This window comes from Micropterus dolomieu, linkage group LG05, assembly GCF_021292245.1.
Source record: "Micropterus dolomieu isolate WLL.071019.BEF.003 ecotype Adirondacks linkage group LG05, ASM2129224v1, whole genome shotgun sequence".
Classification (NCBI taxonomy): Eukaryota; Metazoa; Chordata; class Actinopteri; order Centrarchiformes; family Centrarchidae; genus Micropterus; species Micropterus dolomieu.
The window spans coordinates 12,993,570-13,002,108 of record NC_060154.1 but is presented as its reverse complement, the minus strand read 5'-3'; positions in this window follow the sequence as shown (position 1 = coordinate 13,002,108).

The window sequence follows — 8,539 nt, the reverse complement described above, 5'->3', positions numbered from 1 at the left end:
TACTTTTAAGCACTTTTTGTTATCACAAAAGACATTTCAGAGTGATAATATGCCATGTGTCTGTCCTGCACGTAACACAAAAAGAACTTGAAACAGTGCTGCTAGTACCGAAACGAAATTTCCTGGGATTTTCTGTTGATTAAGTTTGTTTCTGTTAGCATCCATGAAGTACCCAAGTGTGTAAGCATTAAATGTATTGTTTCCAATCCAGCTGAAGATATATCTCAAAAAAGACCCAATCAGACACCAAGTGATTCCAGAAACACAAGTTATATCAAAGTGTTCATGACTGGCTGATTGAATCACTGTTACAATATATAAACAAATACATCCACCAGAGCAGCACTTTAATGAGATGAAGAAAAAAAAGTAGCAAAACGTAGGAGAAGGTAGCTACTTTTTTACATACAGATCTACACCAGAATCGGAGGAACAAGCAAATTTGTCCATAGTCCCCGATAGACTTCTTTCTCAACATTGTTGTAATAGCTGACCCGTGTAGTGCCGCTGCTTACTTGATGTGTAGAACAGGTGTTTTACTGAACCCTTCCCTATTTTTACTGGTGACAGGGGAGAAACAGGGCCTGGAAACAAGTAACTGAAGTCCCCAAAGCCCACAGAGCCTGGGAGTGGACTTGAAGCCATATATCTGCCCCAGTTCACACAGGCCCCCTGCTGCGTGTGTGTAGGTGCATGTGTGTGAGAGAGAGAGAGGCTGCCGTCTACCTGCATTCACATTCTGTCTCTGTCTTTTTCTCACGTTTGTATGTGAGTGTGGGATGTACGTATGTATTCTGTGTGCTTGTGTGTGTGTTGTCTCCTGTGGACAGTGATGAACAACATATTAAATAAGGTGAAGAATCTTTTAAAGAACCATTTTATTCCAAATTAAACTACTGTGATGTCAACCTATCCAATTAATGGGAGTTCTTATATGTTTCTTTCTTAAAATCTATAAAAATCTTCAATGCAAATAGTATGTTGTCTTTCAAAAATGAGTAAATAGTGTGTAAGAAATTAACTAATGACAACTGAGAAAGAAAAGGTGATCATTTAGGGCTTCATTTAAAACAAGATGCAATACAGCAAAGCATCACTCATAACAACTGGACTAGACCCTGGTGGTGGATTAAATGATTCTGACTAGACAATTACACCCAATTAAATCTTCATTTTTCTGTCAGGCTACAAATGTCTTCTGTCAATTTTTCATGTTTTGCTAAGCTTGGGTGCATCGATGGATTAATTTCTCACTTAAATCAATCGTATTAGACAAAAAGTATCCTCAAGGCCAGAATGAATGTTGAATGAATTTTGTATGAATGTGTCTCAATGTTGAGTGAATGTATCATCTTTGAATATTTCAACAACACCATTTGGCAACACTGGTGTTCAATAATAATTCATAACTCTTCAATGTAAATAGCTGAGCACAGTTATTAATCATGTTTGCTAGAGCATGAAAAGCATATGCTTCCACCTCTAACTATATACTATTTAAATGTTGACGGCTTGATACTCAAGACAATTTGTGTCGACAAAGCACATGGTTGGTTACATTTAATGCTGTCATTTCACATTGTTTAATCAATAGATATTTTATGTGAAATAATAAAAATAATTATTTGATCATTTCAAAGAAGTAAAAGACAGGTTTATTACCAAATATTTCTGTATATTCAGTCCAAGGTTCAGGCTGGGATTCCTGTCAAACTGAGAAAAGAAGCTTAAGTTGGAATAAGAAAAAAAGGAAAGAAAAAAATACAGGAAGGTTAATATTTGACATCAGTCCTGGGAAAGAATTTCTGCAAACATTTGAGACTTTTTACATCTGGACTTTATTCTTATTTCTAACTTAATTAAAGGTTGTCACTCCTTGGTTTCTGTGAGTTTTTATAAAATGTTAAACTGAAGCTCAAAATGTGGAGTATGTATTTTTATTGAAGCAATGATTAAGTTGAGCATAAAATATATGTGCGGTTCTGAAAGATATCGGGTTTTCTTCTAGAATATTGAATGGCTTTGGCAAACATTGTGTATAATACAGCCCATGCAAAATGTTATGTTAATCCTGAGTGTGTGTCTGGGTGTATGGATGCAAATAGCTGTGCATCTGTCTGTCTGTTTCTATATTTGTGTGTATGTGGGATTTGTGTTTTTACATATATATGCATGATAACATCTGTTTGTATGTTGGTGCATTGTGCAGATGTGTTGGACATGTGTAAGGTGCGTGTGGCTCCATCTGTAAATTCCCAGTGCTGAACACTGTCAAATGTCACTGCTGACCACGGTTTGGATACACCCATTCATATCATATGAATATGAACATATCATTCACCATAAGTGTTTTTATCAAGCTAATATAATGTGGGAATATTCTAAAAAATTTCATACTATATTAGCTTGGGTTATAAAGTTGCTAAGATTTAACCAGTCTTTGTCATCCTGTTAAAGTTTCCAGGGGCTGCTGCTCTTTAGCTGAGCCTGACCTCTAGAAAAGCAAGATCTATTAACTGACAGTTTAATTAGTCTAGTTGCTGGTCTTGACCTCAACTGTATGATGCTTGTAGATAACATGACGTGTTACATTAAATGATCATTTGATCCAACTAAATCATCCAGTACACATTGACAACCCTGTGCTATCAAATAGATTCATTAGCACAATCTGTCTAAACGTATTGCCAATAAAGGTTTGAACATATTTAATTTAAAAAAAAAAGAACAAAGATAAAGTTTGGTTGGATATGAACTGTTCAAGTATTTGCAATGAACATACAAAGGCAGGCAGAATGTGTAATATCCATCCATCCATCGTCATCCGCTTATCCTGTGTACAGGGTCGCGGGGGCTTGAGCCAATCCCAGCTGACATCGGGCGAAAGGCGGGGTACACCCTAGACAGGTCGCCAATCCATTGCAGGGCCACACATAGACAAACAACCAGTCACACTCACACTCACACCTAAGGACAATTTAGGGTCAACAATTAACCTAGGCCGCAAGGCTTTGGACGGTGGAAGGAAGCCAGAGCACCCGAAGAGAACATGCAAACTCCACACAGAAAGGGGTTTTGAACACGCAACATTCTTGCTGTGAGGCAACAGCCCTAACCACTCCACCACCGTGCCACCCTAGAATGTGTAATATGTTGGTTATTATTAGACTACTTTCCAATGTGGACTGGGGAACACTGTGTGTGTGGTATGTGTTTCAGATACAGTTGTTTATGGCCTCAGTGATTTCCTTTTGAGTTGTGCAGACATGGGCACATGGTTGATCAAATGTTACGTCTGTGCATACACACAAGAACATATTAATGTTCAACATACTCAGAAATGCACAAATGCAAATACATCACCACACAGTCTTGCAAGCACATCACACTTGCTGCTAAACATATCCATCCATCCATCCATCCATCTTCTTTCTTCCATTTATTTTGGAATGGGTTAGATGAGATATGTAGAGAGAGTTCTGGGTCTACCACGGGGTCTCATCCCATGTGCCTGGAAACCTCCAAAGGAAGGTGCCCAGGAGGCATCCTAATAAGAAGTCTGAACCCCTTTAGCTCATTTAGACGTGAAGGAGCATCAGCTATACTAAGAGCTTTTTCCAGATGTTGGAGCTCCTCACTCTGTCTCTAACTGTGCTTTCAGACCAAAAGCGAAGCAAGCGTTCAGGGCAGTGAGTTTACATACAAAGTCAATGCAAAGACGCGTAGAGCTGCAATTTCCTGCAGGCCTTTGCGTGAGTTTAAAATTTCCAAATCGCGCAAATTTTCGCAGGTTCCAATCGCCTTCTCGCGTTGTGTGTGAACACTTGCAGCGAACGTACTCACGCGAGGAAAGCGTCGTGATTAAATTTGCCTTTGGTCTGAAAGCACCATAAAGCTGAGCCCAACCACCCATTTTGGCTGCTTGTATCCGTATCTCATTCTTGACCATACGAGATATGTCACCGACTGTTTGAGATAGCTCATTCTTGAACATTGTTTTGAGGCAGTACTCTGCTTGAAAATGGTGGATTGCATGGCCTCTGACCATCATCCTGGCTGCTCCGCACTCTTCCTTAGTGTGAGCTGAAGGTCATGGTCCAATGAAGCCAACACAACGACTTCATCTGCAAAATGCAGACACACAATTCAAAACCATCATCCTGTAGTTTATAATGCAATTGAATATCTTCTAATACACCTGGAATACAACCGTAACTGAAAATTTGAGGAAAAGAAACTAATATGCAACAGGTATTACATAATTTTTCAAAAACATACCAGGCTAATCTCCATGTTTTGGCCATATTTACTGTTTATATGTTCACTTATTGGGAGTTTTCTTCAAAACACTATTTCTGTTCATACAACCACTTTCCAAATAACATAAAGCTTCCAAGACATTGAAATATTGATAAAAACAGTGAATATTGATCAACATTCCTGTGAAAAGCACTCCCATGCTTTACAGTCCCACAACTTGAGAACAGAACAATTCTCTTTGTATTGAGCAGACGAATCATTTGATATATTGGATGTCTGTGTAGCTGCCAGTAGAGGCCCATAAAGACCGTCTGTTCCAAAGCCACACTTCTATCCTGCATTTTGACCAGAAACCCAAGAGAGCCGCCAGAGAGCTCAGTTATTACGCAATAACAAGATGGCGGCCGGGAGATATTTTCACACACAAAAAACAGCTGTTTTTGCACTGAAAACAACAAAAACGGCAAAAGTAAGTCAGCAGTTGTAACTGTAAATGTATAATGGTGAGTTATTTGTTATTATTATCTGGCTAACAACTCTGTGAGTTTTGTTATTTGAGTGATATGATTACACAGCTGATCAGAGCTGGAGCTGAGCTTTCTTTTGAGTGGTCGGACTGCGGTATAGGATGAGAAGAGAGATACCTGGAAGGCAATAACTGCAGCCATGTACAGTGATTACAGAGTGATTTATGTTGTGATATAAGTTCATTTAGATGCTTGGTGTTTGATGTGTGTTTGGTGTGGATAAAAATGGTCGGTTTGAGATGCTAGCTGAGCCTCCTGGCTTTACTGAGGTGTGTAGCATGGATAGGGTGACAAAATACTAGGATCATCCATCGATTTCCCATTTGCATTTTAAGGCGTTGATGCTCAAGTGGTTTAACCAGACACTATCCTCACCCCCACTGTGCGTTGAGATGCTGTCTATGAATTTTTGACCAGATGCCAGACTCAGACTCATAGTATATGGCCCTGGTAGTCCATACTCCCTTTCCATCAAACATTCCCAGTTCAGTCTAAATACACTTCTGGGCTTATCAGGTTTGTCAGGCAGCCTCCCTCTCTTCACCCCAGTGTCCCAGACATACTGCGGCAGGTCTCATCATATGACCACAAAATCGATCATCGATCTTTGGCCTAAGGTGTTCTGGTACATTTATGAATGACCTTATGCTTGAACACAGTGCTTGTTATGGCCAATCCAAGCCGACTAAAACAGAGGTCCAATAACTTTGATTCGGTCTATAGCACTCTATAGCACCACTCTGTTCTATAGAGTGGTGCTATAGAGTCCCTAGACTGAATCCCTTCCAGGACACCACTCAGAAACTCCGGGGGAAGGGATGGTTGCACAAAACACCTTACGTTAAGATATTCCTTGAATTCCGAGTTAAGGTTTCCTTAAAGTAAAACCGGTGCACAAAACACCCTTAAGTCTTCCCCTTAAGGTTTCCTGAAAATGTTCACTTAAGTATTTAAAGTTTTCTCCTTATCTTGGTTTTATACTTTTTGTTAGTTAAACTGTATTAAAGGGATACTTTGCAATTCTTATCCAATACACTTTTTGTTAAATTCTGGGAATATTTCCACATGGGTCGGTAGCTCTCTGTTTTTTGTATGCTCTGAAAAAAAAAATCATTTTTTTCTACACAGCCGATGGGTCAAACAAAGCTGCACGGAGCAAGCAGTAGGTGGCGGTGGCGCGCTCAAAGCAGTGGGAGAGAGAATGTACAAACAAACAGCCGTACATTCGAACATGCTGGACTCATTACGGGACTTTAGCTGTGAAGATGACTGAGAAACAGCCAAAGAGGGAAAGGTCTGAGGAATTGGCATGCATTGGCGTCTGTAGCTACCTGTCGGAAGCTCCATCTTAAACCTGACTCTTATCCAGTTTTAATCCACACTTTTTCGTTACATTTTTTATATCCTTTTTATTTAACTTAAGTTTTACGTGGGTTAAGGATTTTAGTCATCCGACATGGATTTTAAGCTAGATGACCGTAAAAACCCTATCAACGCTACTGATCACAACAAAGCTCTGGTGACTAACGTTATGCTAGCCGAGATAACTCTGCCCCATGAGGACTGCACACTCCTTAAGAAAGCGAACAAAAAGATTGCTGACCTTATGGAAGATAAGACTTTCAGAGGAACTCAAAGAGAAAGATTCCCTGCTGACTGGCTTTATGGATGTGGCTTCAGTACAAGCCAAACAGATTGTTTCTCTTAGCGGAACCGCTAACATCCAGGACACCGTGCTATGGGACCCCTCTGCCCTTCCAAAGCTTTCCTCCTACTCGACTCCGAAGCATCAGTCAACCTGGGCTGAAGTGGTGGTCCATGGCTGCAAGAGAAGCTTGGACGGGGCTGCATCTCCTCCGTACATCGGCCTCTCCAACCGCTATGCAGCCCTGTCTGACGACACTCCAGTCCATCCAGCGGATGAACCTGCGGCTTTGAGTCTCTCTGATACGGATTCCTTTCGGCGGGTAGTGCCTGTCAACACTGTTGTATCTCTTCCACTGGCTACATCTCCTGCACTAGCGGCAAACGGTGATCGGCTGGGCCGCCGGTCTGCCGCTGGGCCTGATCGGTGGCCGTCATCCCGGTCAAAAACCTCCGCTTCCCGACGTAGGATCCTGAAGGAGGCTGTGCTCAGATGCTCCGGAGGCCGTCTCTACCCTGCACCATCGGGTAGCCCTTCTCTCAGGTCTGTTACTGCCACTCCAACACAACGGCAGCTCACACACTCCATCCTCAGTCCGCACGCAGTGTTGAAGCAGATTCTGCTCAGTCCTGCTCTGGAACCCCACAACCGGCATCTCCTCATCCCCTTTTCTCCCCAACCACACTAATAATTGGTGACTCCATAACCAGAAACATTCGTTTCTTTAACTCTACCACTCACTGCTTCCCCGGTGCCACCATGGCTGACATTTAAAAAAAACTCCAGGACCTAATGCCATCGCTCCCGTCCTCCATCACAAGAGTGATAGTCCATGTGGGACTTTTTATTAGACCAATTTCAAAACTGCCTTTTATTGCAAAGATTCTAGAAAGAATTGTGTCCAAACAGCTGCTCACTGTACTGGAAAATAACAAATTATTTGAAAAGTTTCAGTCTGGTTTCAGGAAGTACCACAGCACTGAGACTGCCCTGCTTAAAGTCACCAATGACCTTTTAATGTCTGCTGATGAAGGTATGTGCTCAGTCCTGGTACTCCTGGACCTTAGCACTGCTTTTGACACCATTGATCACAACATCATGTTAGACAGACTGAGGCACTGGGTGGGGATCTCTGGTACGGCCCTAGAATGGTTTTCATCCTACCTATCAAATAGGAAGTTTTGCGTGTCTGTAAACAACTTTGTCTCTTCATTCTGTCCAGTTAAATATGGTGTGCCTCAGGGGTCGGTCTTAGGACCCATTTTGTTTTCCTTGTATCTGCTTCCCCTTGGACATATTATCCATAAACATGGCATTTCTTTTCATATTTATGCTGATGACACACAAATATACTTGCCCGTCAGATCCACAGACCCTGGAATGCTGAGTTCACTTACCGACTGCCTTTGTGAAGTTAAAAAATGGATGTCAAATAATTTCCTCCAGCTGAACTCAGACAAAACAGAAATCCTGGTCATCGGGTCCCAGCAGATGGAAAATCAAATACTGCCATCTGCTGGTTCCCTAGTAAATCACATTAAGCCTGTGGCAAAGAACCTTGGTGTTTGGTTTGATAGTAATTTAAATTTCGAGCAGCACACCACAAAGCTTGTTCAATCGTGTTTTTATCAACTTAGAAATATAGCTAAAATTCGATCTATGTTAACTTTTAAGGACACCGAGACCATTTTACACGCCTTCATCTCATCAAGCGTGGATTATTGCAACAGCCTTTTCACTTGTTTAACCCAAAAATCTATTGATCGACTCCAGACTGTCCAGAACTCAGCTGCCAGGCTTTTAACCAGAACAAAGAAATATGACCACATTACTCCTATTTTAGCTTCATTACACTGGCTCCCAGTATGTTTTAGAATTGACTTTAAAATTCTATTGATCACTTTTAAAGCTCTTCATGGCCTCTCGCCTTGTTATATTTCTGACCTTTTAGTCCCATACGCACCAGCACGTACCTTGAGATCCTCGGGCAGAGGTCTGCTGTCTGTTCCAGAGTCTCGACTGAAAACTAAAGGGGACAGAGCGTTTGCTGTCAGGGCCCCGAGGCTCTGGAACAGCCTGCCCGAGGAAATCAGGTCGGCTGAGTCAG